The sequence below is a fragment of the Oryx dammah genome, unplaced genomic scaffold (genome assembly GCF_014754425.2).
Source record: "Oryx dammah isolate SB20612 unplaced genomic scaffold, SCBI_Odam_1.1 HiC_scaffold_27, whole genome shotgun sequence".
Taxonomy (NCBI): Eukaryota; Metazoa; Chordata; class Mammalia; order Artiodactyla; family Bovidae; genus Oryx; species Oryx dammah.
The window spans coordinates 357923-373735 of record NW_024070211.1 but is presented as its reverse complement, the minus strand read 5'-3'; the positions used below and the strand labels follow the sequence as shown (position 1 = coordinate 373735).

General features: G+C 44.1%; 1 protein-coding gene across 3 annotated transcripts in view; it reads left to right on the top strand.

Annotated features, from left to right (window-relative positions):
- Positions 1-15813, top strand: part of FBXO42 (F-box protein 42) — a 127936-nt gene that overhangs the window by 22720 nt on the left and 89403 nt on the right. Inside the window, exon 1 of one of the 3 annotated variants that reach the window (XM_040229382.1) lies at positions 197-437. The exons of 1 other annotated variant lie outside the window; for it this stretch is intronic. The gene's annotated coding sequence lies outside the window, so the exon portion shown is untranslated. Of the gene's footprint in view, positions 1-196; positions 438-15813 lie in introns of those variants that run through there. One more of the 3 variants, XM_040229385.1, reaches the window with a different exon arrangement.

The window sequence follows — 15813 nt, the reverse complement described above, 5'->3', positions numbered from 1 at the left end:
CTGAGGCTGCGGGCTGGGGCGGCGGCGGGCTGAGGCTGCGGGCTGGGGGGCGGCGGCGGTGGGCTGAGGCTGCGGGCTGGGGCGGCGGCGGGCTGAGGCTGCAGGCTGGGGGGGCGGCGCGGCGGCGGCACGCATCTTCCTCCCTGGCACCGCCCACAGGCCGCGCCGCGCTGACAAGTGCGCGCGCGCGTCCTCCGCGCCGGCCCGTGGCGCATGCGCGCTCCGCGCTGCCTTCTCAGCCAGAGCGGCGGCGGCGGCGGCGTTTGAGTGCAGGAAGATGGCGGCTCCGGGCGGCTCGGTGTCCCGCCAGCTGTGAGGAGTCCCGAGCGCGGCGGGCGCGGCCTGGGGCGCAGCGCCTCTGCTCGCGTCCCGTCCCGGGTTCCCTCACCGCCTTCGCCAGCGGAGCGTACCCGAGAACGTGGCGCGGGCTAGGCCAGGTGAGGCCTCCTCTCCCGGGGCCGCGGCTGGGAGCCGGCGCCTTCCGCCCTTTATGTGCTGGGTCCGGCCCGGGCCGTGCTCCCCGCGCGGGGGTCGGTGCTGGCTGGCCTGGGGGCCTCGCCGTAGTCTTCCTCGGCCTCCCCGGGGGAGGCAGGGAGGAGAGCCCTCTGCCAGGCAGCCTCTGGGATAGGCGAACCCGGCCTCTGCCCTCCAGCAGGGCGGTTTTCGTCCCCCTACCGGGGCCACGAAGGGTGTGTGACCGGGGTAAGGATGGCTTTGAGGTGTCGGTTCACCTTCCACCCCGCCCCCAAATCTTTAACGCCTTTCGGGAGGCGCCGGAGTCCGGTGCTCTCCAAAATTAGGGCTGCGGCGAGGAGCCAGCATCTCTGGAGCTGCAGCTGCAAAAGGAAGATTTTGGGATTGGCTTTAAAAAATGAAACACAAGCAACCTTTCCTACCCTTTTAGCTTTTTGAGTGTTCCCCCAGCGAAGTAGGAACTGCGGATCTCCTTGATTAAGACAGCAGCCCACGTTGCGACAGTGGAAGGCTTCTGGCGAGAATTGTTTGTGCAAAGGGAACCGTGGAGGGTGGGAACCAATTTGCAAACGAAGAAAAAACAGTTGTAAGATCTTGATAGTCTCCTCAGAGTAACTTCGGTGCTAATGAAGCCCTCGTTCCTTTGAAACCTTTGGATTGTGAAGATTTCGATACCCAGTTGCTTTTGTCTACTGATCTCTGAATTTTGTTAGGAGAATAAAAGCTTTATTTCTTAATTGCCATAGTCTTTGGACTTTTCTGTGGTTGGATTCCAGTTGCTCAGAACACATTATCCGTTCTCGATTGCTGGCAGGGACATTGTACTGTAGTTAGCCTTTTTGAGAACAACTTTTGTTGCTGTTGTTCAGAGGCTAATCTGGAGACTTTGATTTTGTTCCTCTAGTAGAGAAGCCGGTGTGAAGCCTTGTGGTCTCTTCCTTGCGGAATGATGGCTTCACTTGCAGTTGTGCTGTGGGAAATTGTTGACCATAGCCTTGGCTTGGACACACCAGATACCTTTTGTAACTTATGTTTGGTCAACTAGTGCTTAAGAAGGATGACATCATGGGTTTAAAGGGACAAGAAAATCTGAGAGGAAATAGCATCGTTTAGAGTTGAGCATTTAAGATTTAGTCTGTAGCTTTTCCTGGGAATAGTGATGCTCTGTCTCAGATCCCTCATTTTGAGCATATGTGTGTATATAAACTGGTTTCCTTTTTGTTGTATGATGTCATTTTATATCCTATGACTGTTAGCTTTTGACAAGCCTGGTATAAGTATTACTGTTATCTATATTGAACCATGGGTTTTCAGTCTGTTTCAGAAGCTTTTAATTGTTAGAGGAACAACTGTTTAGTGTTAGCTAATTTGGGGGCCTTTTTTTGTTTTCTCTTAAAGCCTCTTCCATAGGGATTTGTAGATTTTCTCAATGCCTTTGCTAAGGACATAAACCTAAACCAGCAACTTCTCTGTCTAGAAAGTTGGAGAGCCACTCTGCGTATCAATTTGCTAATAAAGAGTCATGAGATTAATGCAGAAAACATCCTGGTGGTTTGACATTACACTCCTTGGCAGACTGTGGTGCGTTGTTGTGCTAAATCATCATCAGGTATTGAAGCAACTTTGTGACATCCATGACGTCATTCACTCTCCAGCATTTAGCCTTTTGCAGTTTCTTCTCAGAGTCACAGAAAGACAGGATCAGGAAAAATTGCTGAGGATGCTTCTCAAATGTCTGATTTCTGGAAGAGCCTTCTCTAAAACCGCTCCATATAGTTAAAACCCTCCTGTAAGACTCAGAGCTGTGTAATTGCTACATATTGTGAAAATGCTAGCACAACCTCTAGGTTTTACAAGAATATTGAAATCCCAAGAAGTTACTCCAAAGATGAACAAAAATACATGATTGTCTTTGTGATTTCAGGTTTGTTTTAGTCTGTATAAAACCGGAAGCCATTTGTTTAAATTATGCCCTTCCCGCTTCACCAGATTGTTATGTGAAATATTGTGAAAATGCTTTGTAAAATAGAAGATGAATGTAAAATTGATTATTCAGTGATCAGTTTTATGAAGATGTCTATTGAGGGCCTTCTCAGTCCTGGACAATCTGGGAAGTAGGTCCTGACGATTCTAAGACAAGACAGCTTTCGGTCTGAAGTTACGGCCTGGGAGCCAGTCTAAGAAGTTAGTTGAATATATTGCAGTGTAAAAAGGCACTGACTCCAACCAAGGGAGTGAGCAAGTCTTCTCAGAGCCGGGGTGGGCTTCCCCAGCCTTTCCTGTTGCTCTGCAGAAAAATATCCCTTTTGTGAGCAACTGCTTTTTATAAAAGCTTAGGAAAAAATGCTACACGAGTTCTTTTCCTCTTTTATTCACTCACTGTTATGACACGTCCCACACAGTGTGCCCCAGTTATGGTTTCTGCATTCTCAAAAATCCACCAGAGTCTTGGGAGAACCTTTTTGAGAGTGAGTCATATGCACAAGAAATAAACACAAACATTGCAGCTGCAATTAAAATATCTCAGATTACTAAGTGGTGACAACTTTAGAGTGATGACGCTTTTGTTTTTGTTTTATAAACGGGCACAAGCAGTACTGTATGATTTTAATTTGATCACGCTTAATCAGTGTTGTCTGTCCCTTAGAATGTTGACTGTTCGTGATTATTAATACTGTCTCTTTTCCCAATAATAAATAAAGCAAGAACGTCCTTCTCCTTTTGAGGTGAAGCTGACAGCTTAAGCCAGAACTATACTAAACTGTTTTGTAAAAATCTATTTATGTAGATTGAGGCTGCTTAGCATCTCTGATCTTGAACTTCTGTTCAATACAGTTTTCTCATCTTAGTGCTGTGGTATTTTATAATCAGTGTAGCATGCTGTTACCCACATTGCAGAAGTTTTACAGGTGTTTGAGTTGAGCAGCATCTGTAAGTGGCGCAGTATTGGACACGCGCCGTCTGCATCCTAACTGAGAATGGGTGCGTTAAGGTGGTGGTTGACAGAAAAGTGAAGGTGGTGTATTCATTTTTCTAGCTTACGTGTAGAAAGGTAGAACCTACAGACAAGTCATTTTAAAACTGCCCAATATTAAGCTCATAACACTATGGCTTATTTTAAAGTAGTTTCTTGTGACATTCTTCTAAATGTCTTGTGAAATTATGACTTAGTGGTACTCTTGTAAAGCTTAATTCTGTGTTTGCTTACTCATGTATGTATCAGAAGGCAAATTTGCTTTGAGTTCTGATTCTTCCTGTATTAAGTTTCTACTTTTTAATTTCTAAAGTTTGCTCCTAGGCATTTAATTTATTTCCATTGTTTCTGTTCTGTTTTTCTTCAAAAGTGGAAGTATCTTATACTTTAATGCTTATTTATATTCATAAATCTGATAAATGTACAGATATTATATAAAACAATAGTTATTTGTAAAATTTTACTACTATGGACAGTATCTTGGCTTAGACAGTAACGTGTTTTCTCTTGTCTCCTAGTAATATTGAATACATAGATTTCAGGTGGTTCATACAATTTCTTTAAAGGCAAACAAGTTTTAGTTTTTGCTACAAATATTCTCTTAGAATATTTAATATTTAGGATAATTTTATTTCATCTGTTTTAAGGAATTCCCTAGTATGGCATACTCTCCCAGAGCTGTTTCCTTTATTATTCTCATCTTAAATGTTTGCTTCATGTTACTATATAGAGAACAAGAAATTTTTTTTTCCAGAATGAACCTCTTGGTGCATTGTTTGGAGAAAGGTTGATGTTAATTATAAGTTGATCAGTACAGTTTTACTAAGTGTCTGCTCTCCCATCTGCTGGCTAGATCCAGGGGAAATGGGAGTTGGCCCTTCTGTCTCAGTGTTTGTCTTGAAGCTTTTCGCTAGCGTTCTTGCTTTCTCTTATGTCTTGTCTTCCCTTGGTTGATCCAGCAGTGTTGTTTGCGGTCTGTTCTAAGGACTGCTTTCTTACCTTTTGCTTTGAGACGTCTTTCCAAATAGACCCTTTGCTCTAGTCAAAATCGAGCACACTGCTCTCTTCCTTACTTTCCTGTGGGTCCTTCACATTTTGATTTGTCAGTCTTCCTTACCTCTCCCCACCTTTTCTCTTCCCCAGTAACTGTAGTTCTCTCTTCCAAGTGTGTTTCATAAACCATAATGGAATTTTGGAATATAATTCCCTGTAGAGAGACATAATAGTATGTGGGTTAGAATTTCACATTTTATTTAACTTAAACGTAACTTAATGGTAATGAATCTTGGATGTTGCATTAGGTGAAATAAGGCACAAAAGAACAAATACTGTATGATTACACTTGTATGAGTTCCCCAGAATAGTCTTAATTCATAGCGAGAGAAAGTGGAATGACAGTTGCTGGGGCAGAGGAGAAGAGGGAAAGGAGAATTACTACTTAATTTTAGTTTGGGATCAAAGTTCTGGAGGTAGATGGAGGTGACGGTTGCCCAACAGTGTGCTTGGTGCCACTGAACTACATATTTGAAGATGATTAAAATGACAGTTTTTATGTGATGTATAAACACAGAGGAAGCTTACTGGTGTACCTGTGCCCTGTGGGCTGGCTGGATAGCTATTTATTTCAGTACAGTGATCAGGATCACAGACTTTGGCCCCGGGGAGACCCACACTCACGTCCTACCACGTTCTGCCACTTTCCTTGGGTATGGACCTTAGGTTCTTTAACCCACAGTTTTTTCATCTATAAAATGAGGGTAATGCCCATGTTTGGGGACAGTTAAGTTTCAGAGTGCACATGAACTTCCAGCGTATTGCCTAGCACATAGTAAACACTCAGGTCTTAGACACTGTCACTGCATTGTCTTCTGAGACGCTGAAACTGGGACAAGGGAGCTTGGCTGCTGGCTTCCTCCGGGCGCCGCCCCAGGGCATGCCTGTCCCGTGTGCGGACGCACCTGTGGCGGGAATACACGTCCTCCCGCTTCCCCTGTGCTCCTCTCCCTGTCTTGGGAGAGCTTGGCTTCTTCATGTCTTCATGTGGCACCACCACCGGGTGGTTCTCAGATCCATCTAGTTGTGACCTTTCTTTTCTGCCTCTTAATTCTCCAGGGACTTTATGCGGCATATTCTCTAATTGAAGTGCCCATGCGTTCACAACTAAGTCCGTCATTTCACCTCGCACCTCTCTGAAGATAAAAAAAACCTTTACTAACCGGGTTCCCATCTCAATATTCCCATTTCTCTAGATAGAATAATTTTATTCTAATCTGGTAAAACTGGGAACCATTTGTTAATACGACTAAAAATGTGTGTGTGTGTCCTGTGCAGATCTGTGTTTTCTTCCTCGGTATTCCTCAGATTTCCCTGCTTCTCGTTACATTTGCTGACGTGACTCTAGGCCAGGCTTCCATGAGCTGAAGGCGGGCTGAAGTACGGATACAGTGGTTGAATGAACTAGTCTTGTTGCCAGGGCTGTGCTATTTATTAGTTGTGTGATCTCAGGCTCCCTCATCTTCAGGAAGGGAGTTACAATTCCTGCCTCATAAAATGTTTAATGTCTAACACGTGATAAATACCCCATGAAAAGTCGTTGCTGTTGATTGAGTTTTTCTTCTTGGCAGTTTCTGGAAATGATTAAGATTGAAGGGACAGTATTATGACGGACCAGTCTTAAAGAACTGCTCTCTGAACGTTTCTCCTCTGATTGGGATCCTGGGTAAACTCATTATTGCCTAGTTCTCTTATCTGTGAGATAAGCGGATAATACTTCCTCAGATCTCAGTGATGCTTTATTGAGACTGTGCTGCTAAGGATGGTTATCGTCTTGATTTTACACACTTTCATCAGCCTTTCTGGAGAAGGAAATGGCAACCCACTCCAGTATTCTTCCCTGGAGAATCCCATGGACAAACGAGCCTGGTGGGCTCCAGTCCCTGGGGTCGCAAAGAGTCGGACACTCGGACTGAGTGACTAACACACACGTGCTTATCTGTGAAGCTCTCCGTTCGGCCTTCTTTGGACCTTTCCAGCCTTATTCCACAGCACCTGTCATGCAGTCTGTTAAAGCCAGACTTGTCTCACTGCCTCTCATGTAAATCATGTTCATTTTCATAACTGAAAGATGCATTTTCCTAAGTAGAAACCGTTTTTTTTCCCATGTGACTGCTCTGTCCAGCTCTGTAGAGTAGCTCCTGTATGCTCCACCTGTTTGTCCTGGCACAAATAGGTTCCAAAAAGGAAATTACTGTGCTGACTGCTACCAGATACCTTAAAGGGGACGTGTGCAGTATAATTCACATGTGATATTTTTAGTGTCATAGGCACATTTAGTCCTTCTGTATCGGGCATATTCACTCATTGTGTGCATCTGATTCTTGTGGATGACGTTCTTCATGATCTCTCTGAAGCATTGCATAATCCCAGTGTCTGTTGAGTCTTGCCTTTTTGTTTATCGGTCCATCCATTCAACAAACATGTATTGAATGCTGCTGTGTGCTAGGCATGGTTCAAGATATTAGGGTCACAGTGGACGGAATAGGCAAGGGCTCTGATTTCCAGGACCTTATATTTGAGAATGAAGAAAGGAGTTAATGAATAGACAAAGTTTCACATAAGCACCTCAAAGAGAGTGAAAGAGAGCTGGCTGGAAGGGAAAGCTAATTGAAATTGGGTTAGACAAGGCCTCAGTGAGAAGGTGGTGTTCCGGATGAAAGATATGAGGCAGGACGTTTAATGGTAAGTTTGGGGACCTAAGGAACAGCTAGTGTAAAGGTCTGGGGTAGGAACCAGGATCCAGGCAGGATTACCAGCGTGCATTTGGCTGTTCCTTAGTTTTTGCTTCATCATCTAAAAACGTCCTCCCCTGTTTTCTTTCCCTCAGTGGCATTAACTATTTTTTTTCTTGCTGCATGTGGCGTGTGGAACTTCCCTGACCAGGGATCGAACCCATGCTCCCTGCGTGGGAAGTGAGTCTCAACCGCTGGACCACCAAGGAAGTCCAGACGCTGGCTTTTGAAGAGGCCAGCCTGGGTCTTTGCTAGACTCTCCACAGTCACGATTTGTCCTACTGTTTACTTGTGTCTCTTAGGCCCTTCCTTTATCCCCTTTTAAGACAACTCTAAAGGCTTGACAGCATTCCTGTTTGCAATCCTGTGTGATACTGTGTATTCATATTGTATCACACTTGATGTCAGCTTTTGCCATTTTGATACTGAGTTTGATCACTTGCTTAACCTGAGAGTCCTCGATCTTTCCTTTGTAAAGGTTTCCCTTTATGTGGATCAGGTAATCTGTTGGGTCACAATGTAACATAGTTACTCTATTCTCTTTCACCTGTTGGTTTTAATGTCCATCAGTGATCCTTGCCTGAGTCAGTTTCATTGGAGGTTGTGAAAGGGCGATTGTTTTCACAATTATTAGCCGGCGAGATGCCATCAACCAGGAACTGTAGAAGTCTCCCCTAGTTAGGCAGGGTGTCTGGCTGACTCTTTGCTTTTCGTTATAAGTTTTGTGGGTGAAGAATCAGGGCTCCCCAGGTGGCACATTGGTAAAGAGTCCGCCGGGCGAACGAGGAGACGCAGTTTTGATCCCTGAGTTGGGGAGATCCCCGCAGAGGGACATGGCACCCCACTCCAGTATTCTTGCCTGGAGAACTGCATGAACAGAGGAGCCTGGTGGGCTACAGTCTGTGGGGTCGCAAAAAGTCGGATGAGACTTAGCAAGTGAGCACACGCGCCACTGGGCGCCTCAGCGGTAGCAGACGCGCTTCTCTGCCAGTTTCTGTATCACTGTGGGCCCAGAATTCGTGTTTATTCATCATTCCACGCTCGTGGCCGTGAGCCTCTGTGCTGCTGGCCTGTGGCCGGGGTAAGCGTTGCGTCCTTTTGATGTGCATCAGTTTTGGGTGGTTTTCCGTCACAAGATACCCCAGGTGCGCCTTGCGCTCTCTCTGTTCTTGACCCCAAATCAGTCATTTTTCCAGGAAGACCTGGCTTCCTTTACAGAGAACGCCGTTAGAAACCAGGTGCTGAGTGCTAGGAATGCTCACTGCCGCTGGGCCTTCATTACTTCCAGGTTCTTTCACTGCGTAGAGACAGAAAATATGGTTTTTAGAAATCAAAACTTCATGTTGACATTCCAGTTTGATTTGAACATGTTACAGGGCTCTTTAGGTTTTTATTTGTCTCTCTTAAACTGACAATCTCACTTTCTAGAATTGTTCATGTTTGTTTGCTTTATCCTGCTGTGCACGTAACTTTTAAAAGTACAGTATTCATATTGTTACTGACAAAATTGCTAAGGTAAATTTAAATTTTATTTGTGATTCTTCCTATCTAGAATATTCTGTCAAGATCCAGTCAAGAAAATGAAAAACATACTAGATATTTCAAATAGAGGATATTTAATATAGGTGGCAAGACTCAGCAAAATAGAGTAGGGCAGGGTAACTTAGAGGTTAAGACCTAGGGTGACACTGTTGCCTCAAGTGTTGGGAGCAAAAGGGAGAGATGGTAGTAACAGCAGTTTTGAAGAATATTGAGGGGAGGGGCACCCACCGCCTCAAGCACTGCTGCTTCTCTCACACCTGGGACCAAGAGGGGAAATTGCCAAGATATGCCTCATGGCTGGTGCTTGGACCATGTCCTCCTCAGTCAGGTCAGGTCAGGCGCTCAGTCGTGTCCGACTCTGCGACCCCATGGACTGCAGCGCACCAGGCCTCCCTGTCCATCACCAACTCCCGGAGTTCACTCAGACTCATGTCCAATGAGTCAGTGATGCCATCCAGCCGTCTCATCCTCGGTCGTCTCCTTCTCCTCCTGCCCCCAATCCCTCCCAGCATCAGGGTCTTTCCCAGTGAGTCAACTCTTCGCATCAGGTGGACAAAGTATTGGAGTTTCAGCTTCAGCATCAGTCCTTCCAATGAGTATTCAGGACTGGTCGTCTTCAGGACGGACTGGTTGGATCTCCTTGCTGTCCAAGGGACTCTCAAGAGTCTTCTCCAACACACAGTTGAAAAGCATCAATTCTTCGGCGCTCAGCTTTCTTTATAGTCCAACTCTCACATCCATACGTGACCACCGGAAAAACCATAGCCTTGACTAGATGGAGCTTTGTTGACAAAGTAATGTCCCTGCTTTCTAATATGCTGTCTGGGTTGGCCATAGCTTTCCTTCCAAGGAGCAGGCGTCGTTCAGTTTCACGGCTGCATCACCGTCTGCAGGGATTGGAGCCCAAGAAAGTAGTCTGCCGTGGTTCGCACTGTCTCCTCGTCTATTTGCCAGGAATTGATGGGACTGGATGCCATGATCTTAGTTTTCTGAATGTTGAGTTTTAAGCCACCTTTTTTCACTCTTCTCTTTCACTTTCATCAAGAGGCCCTTTCGTTCTTCTTCACTTTCTGCCATAAGGGTGGTGTCATCTGCATACCTGAGGTTATTAATGTTTCTCCCAGCAATCTTGATTCCAGCTTGTGCTTCACTCGGTCCAGCGTTTCTCATGATGTCCTCTGCAGAGAAGTTAAGTAAGCAGGGTGACAATGTACAGCCTTGACGGACTCCTTTTCCCAGTCGAACCAGTCCATTGTTCCGTGTCCTGTTCTGTTGCTTCCTGACCTGCAAACAGGTTTCTCAGGAGGCGAGTGAGGTGGTCTGGTATTCCCATCTCTTTCAGAATTTGCCACAGTTTGTTGTGATCCACACAGTCAAGGCTTTAGCATAGTCCATGGAGCAGAAGTAGATGTTTTTCTGGAATTCTGTTGCTTTTTCTGTGATCTCATGGATGTTGGCAATTTGATCTCTGGTTCCTCTGCCTTTTCTAAATCCAGCTTGAACATCTGGAAGTTCTTGGCTCATGTATTGTTGAAGCCTGGCTTGGAGAATTTCGAGCATTACTTTGCTAGTGTGTGAGATGAGTGCAACTGTATGGTAGTTTGAAGACTCTTTTGCATTGCCTTTCTTTGAGATTGGATGAAAACTGGCCTTTTCCAGTCCTGTGGCCACTGCTGAGTTTTCCAAATTTGCCGGCATATTGAATGTAGCATTTTGCTAGCCTCATCTTTCAGGATTTGAAATAACTCAACTGGAATTCCATCACCTCCACTAGCTTTGTTTGTAATGAGGCTTCCTAAGGCCCACTTGACCTTGCATTCCAGGATGTCTGGCTTTAGGTGAGTCATCACAGCATCGTGCTTATCTGGGTTGTGAAGATCTTTTTTGTATAGTTCTTCTGTGTATTCTTGCCACCTCTTAATATCTTCTGCTGGGTCCCTACCATTTCTGTCCTTTATTATGCCAATCTGCATGAAATGTTCCCTTGGTATCTCTAATTTTCTTGAAGAGATCTCTAGTCTTTCCCATTCTACTATTTTCCTCTATTTCTTTGCATTGATTGCTGAGGAAGGCTTTCTTATCTCTCCTTGCTATTCTTTGAAACTCTGCATTCAGATGGATATATTTTTCCTTTTCTCCTTTGTTTTTAGCTTATCTTCTTTTTTCAGCTATTTGTAAGGCCTCCTCAGGCAACCATTTTGCCTTTTTGTATTTCTTCTTGGGGATGGTTTTGGTCACCGCCTCCTGTACAATGTCACGAACCTCCGTCCTTAGTTCTTCAGGCGCTCTATCAGGCACTCTGTCTACCTTGAATCCATTTCTCACCTCCACTGTATAATTGTAAGGGATTTGATTTAGGTCATACCTGAATGGTCTAGCAGTTTTCCCTACTTCCTTCAATTTAAGTCTGAATTTGGCAATAAGGAGTTCATGATCTGAGCCACAGCCAGCTCCTGGTCTTGTTTTTGTTGACTGTATAGAGCTTCTCCATCATTGGCTGCAAAGAGTATAATCAGTCTGATTTCGGTGTTGACGATCTGGTGATGTCCATGTGTAGAGTCTTCTCTTGTGTTGCTGGAAGAGGGTGTTTGCTATGACCGGTGCGTTCTCTTGGCAAAACTCAGTTAGCCTTTGCCCTGCTTCATTTTGTACTCCAAGGCCAAACTTGCCTGTTACTCCAGGTATCTCTTGAGTCCTTACTTTTGCATCTCTTCCTAATTTTTATTAATTTCCAGTTTATTCTTTCAGTATTTCTTTTTGCAAAAATAAATATCTACGTATAGTCTTTTTCTATCGTTTCTTACATAGAAGGTTGCCATCTTATGTACACTGTTCCGTTCTTTTCACTTAACATATTTTGGAGATCACGCTTGGAACAGAGGTAATGCCTAATTATTTCCACAGCTTCATTTTGCGAATGTGCCAGATTTGTTAAACTAGTTACTTAAAAATATATATATTTATTTGTTTTGATTGTGCTGGATCTTAGTTGTGGCTTCCAGAATCTTTAGTTGCTGCCTGCAGAATGGTACGTTGCGGTGTGCAACCTCTTAGTTGGGGCATGTGGAATCTAGTTCCCCAGCCAGGGATCGAACCCAAGCCCCCTAAACTGGGAGTGCAGAGTCTTAACCATTGGACCACCAGGGAGGTCCCAACTAGTCACTTTTTGATGGTCATCAGTAAGTAATGCTTTACTGCTGATCTTTTAAAAATAAATTTTGGTGGGAATTCACTGGTGGTCCAGTGGTTAGAACTCAGCGCTTTCACTGCTGAGGGCCTGGATTCAGTCCCTGGTCGAGGTCAAGCTCCCACTGACCGCGTGGCATGGGAGAAAAAAAGACCACCTCACTACTTAAAGTTGATGTTGGTATGTGCGTATGTGTGTTAGAAGGAGCTTTCAGCCGATACAGGGTCTGTTTTGCCACTATATATATGACCTGTTTTCAGACTTCAAGTTTCCTCATATGTAAAATAAAGGTTAAGTTGCTCCATAATCTGTAAGATTGCCTGCTATAGTTATATTTTTCTGAAAGTTTTATTAGCCATATTTTTAAACCTGTTACTCAGTAAAGTATATAAGGCATAGGAAAAGTATGAATGAGAGCATCAGGTTAAGTTTTAGAAGCATTGCTGAAGGTTTTCTGGACTTGAATCTGCTCCGGTGCTTGTTAAATTAAGATTCCTGGCCCCGTCCCTGTTTTCTGAAGCCGTCTCTAGGACATGTGCCTGCTGGGTGATTTTTTTTGATGGTCGAGCAAGCGTGTGAAGCAAGAGTTTCTGCGTGTGCAGATGCTGTTGTCCTTTAGTTTCCTGAGGACCGGATAGTCGGGACACTAGTTACCCTTCGTGAATTCCTTCGCTCTGACCACCACCAGAAAAAATATAAGTGGAAATGAAAATTTCCTTCTCTCACAGCATCTTGTCAACATGCATTATGTTCTCTGCAGAATGCTTTTGTGTCAGTGAGGAAGCCAGCTCTGTATGCAAACTGAGACACTTGATAGGAACACCGTGCGATCGTATAGTGCTTTGCATTCTGCTTACTGAAACACTCTTCACCATGCTTCTCCTTTACTCACATTTAGTAAATTCTTTCCTAGAGACTTCAGAACATGCTGGGATCCAATTCTGGTTCCTTTATTTTTCTTTTTGAACAGAGCTGGCTAATTGTGGGCAGATAAATTTTTCTGGGCCTCATTATCCGCATCTATAAAACATAACTGATAATATGCCCCTTACAGAATTGAGGTAGGGTTAAATGAGATCGCTTCCCTAATAGCTCAGTTGGTAAAGAATCTGCCTGCAGTGCAGGAGACCCTGGTGCGATCCCTGGGTTGGGAAGATCCCCTGGAGAAGGGAAAGGCTACCCACTCCAGGATTCTGGCCTGCAGAATTCCATGGACTGTGTAGTCCATAGGGTCACAAAGAGTTGGACACGACTGAGCGACTTTGACTTTAAATGAGACATGATGCTTGGCACATCCTCCCAGTACCTTCTGATTCCCTTTCCTCTTAGCGGATCTTCACATCAGCTACATTGTAATGATTTTGTGAGTGTTGGTACTCAGTGTCCATGGACTGACAACACTGGCGTCACCAGCGTTAGAGTGCAGAACACCAGGTCCCACTCCAGGCCTGCTGAGTCTCTATCTGTAGCTTGAGATTCACGTTAAAATTTGAAAGGCATTGGAACCGTAAGAGATTTCCAGAGAGGTTTCCTCTTTCTTTCTGTCTGAGTTCCCACTGACTCCATTCTTCGTATCTTTGGCAGTTTGGTTTTGCTGTACACTATTAACTGAAACTAGTTTAGATCAATATGTAAGCACACGCTCAGAATAAAACTCTACCTGCAGAATTATTTACATTATTATTGTTCAATAGTTTTTTTTAGTAGTGTGAGAAATTCAGTAGACTGCATAAAAATAAGTGCAGTTTAAAGAATAATTATAAGCAGACGTGTGTAACCACCATCCAGGTCAGTGATAGAATACTGTCAGTGCTCCAGGGTTCTTCAGGGTGCCCTTCTTGATTACAGCCACTTCCTCTCTTATAAGTGACTGCTGTTTTGTCTTGTGATAATTTCCCTGCTTTTCTTGATAGCTTTGCCACCTGCGTGTGTGTCTCTAAACAGTAGTTTACTTTTGCCTGTTTGTCAGCTTTGCATAAATGGAATCCTGTTCTGTGTATTCTTTTGTTACGTTTGCTCGGTGTTAGAGATGTATCCGTTTATTGTGTAGATTCTCTTTTTAAAGTAATAAAGCCCTCCAAAATTCTAGCAAGTTTTGAATAATTTTATCTGTAGTGTTACACCTTGATTTTTTTAAAAAGAAAATGAAACCATTAATTCAAAAAGACACAGGTCTCTTAATGTTCAGCAAGATATGGAAGCAACCTGTGTCCATCAACGGATGAATGGATAAAGAAAATGTAGTTTCCGTACATACACGCACAATGGAATACTACTCAGACATAAAAAAGAAGGACATTTTGCCATTTGCAACAACATCGATGGAATTGGAGAGTTTTATGCTTAGTAAAATAAGTTAGAGAAAGACAAACACTGTATGATATCATATGTGGAATCTGAAAAATATAACAATCTAGTGAATTTAATAAAAAAGAGACAGACTCAGAGAAGAAGCCAGTGGTTACCTGTGGGGGGAGGGACCAGATTGAGGTAGGAAAGTAAGAAGTATGGATATACAATATACAGATTATATACAATATTGTATACAATATACAGATATACAGTATACCTTGTATAAAATAAATCAGTTGCAAGGATATATTTCCATTTTGTGACTCACAAAAGAGTTGGACCCGACTTGGTGACTAAACAACAGCAAGGATATGTAGACTAAACGACAAGGATCTGCTCTAAACCACAGATGATACAGCCAGTATTGTATAATAACCGTGAATGCAGTGTCAAAGTGTGAGTCCCTGTGCTTCACCTGACACTCACATGCAACTGGAGACACCCAGGGAGCGTTTCACGCAAAGAGGGGCCCTAAGGACAGAAACGGCAGGGACCTAACTAACAGGAAGACACGCACAAGAGGTGGTGAGAATACACAGAAGAGCTGGACAAAGAAGGGCTTCGTGATCTGGATAACCACCGTGGTGTGGTCGCTCACCAAGAGCCAGATGTCCTGGGGTGTGAAGTCACGTGGGCCTTGGGAAGCATCACTATGAACAAAGCTAGTGGAGGAGACAGAATTCCAGCTGAGCTGTTTAAAAATCCTAAAAGATGATGCTGTTAAAGTGCTGTGCACTCAGTATGTCAGCACATGTTGAACACGCAGCAGTGGCCACAGGATTGGAAAAGGTCAGTTTTCGTTCCAGCTTCAAAGGGGTGGTGTCGCCGAATGTTCAGGCGACTGCACAGTTGCACTCATTTCACATGCTACCAAGGTTATGCTCAAAATCCTTCAAGCCAGGCTTCAGCAGTACATGAACTGGGAACTTCGAGATGTACACGTTGGGTTTCAAGGAGACAGAGGAACCAGAGGTCAAATTGCCAGCTTTGGTTGGATCGTGGAGAAAAAAGCAAGAGAATTCGAGAAAAACACCTGCTTCATTGACGACGCCAAAGCCCTTGACTCTGTGGATCACAGCAAACTGTGGAAAATTCTTAAACAGATGGGAACACCAGACCACCTTCCCTGTCTTCTGAGAAACTTGTATGCAGGTCAAGTAGCAACAGTTAGAACCAGACAGGGAACAACAGACTGATTCAAAATTGGGAAAGAAGTACATCAAGGCTGTATATTGTCATCCTGCTTATTTAATGTATGCAGAGTACATCGAGAGACATGCTGGCCTGGATGGGTCACAAGCTGGAATCAAGATTGCAGGGAGAAACATCAACAACCTCAGATACGAAGACAATACCAGTGTAATGGAAGAGCCTCTTGATGTGGGTGAGAGAGGAGAGTGAAAAAACTGGCTTGAAACTCAGTGTTCAAAAAACTAAGATCATGACGCCCAGTCTCATCACTTCATGGCAAATAGAAGGGGGAAAAGTGGAAGCAA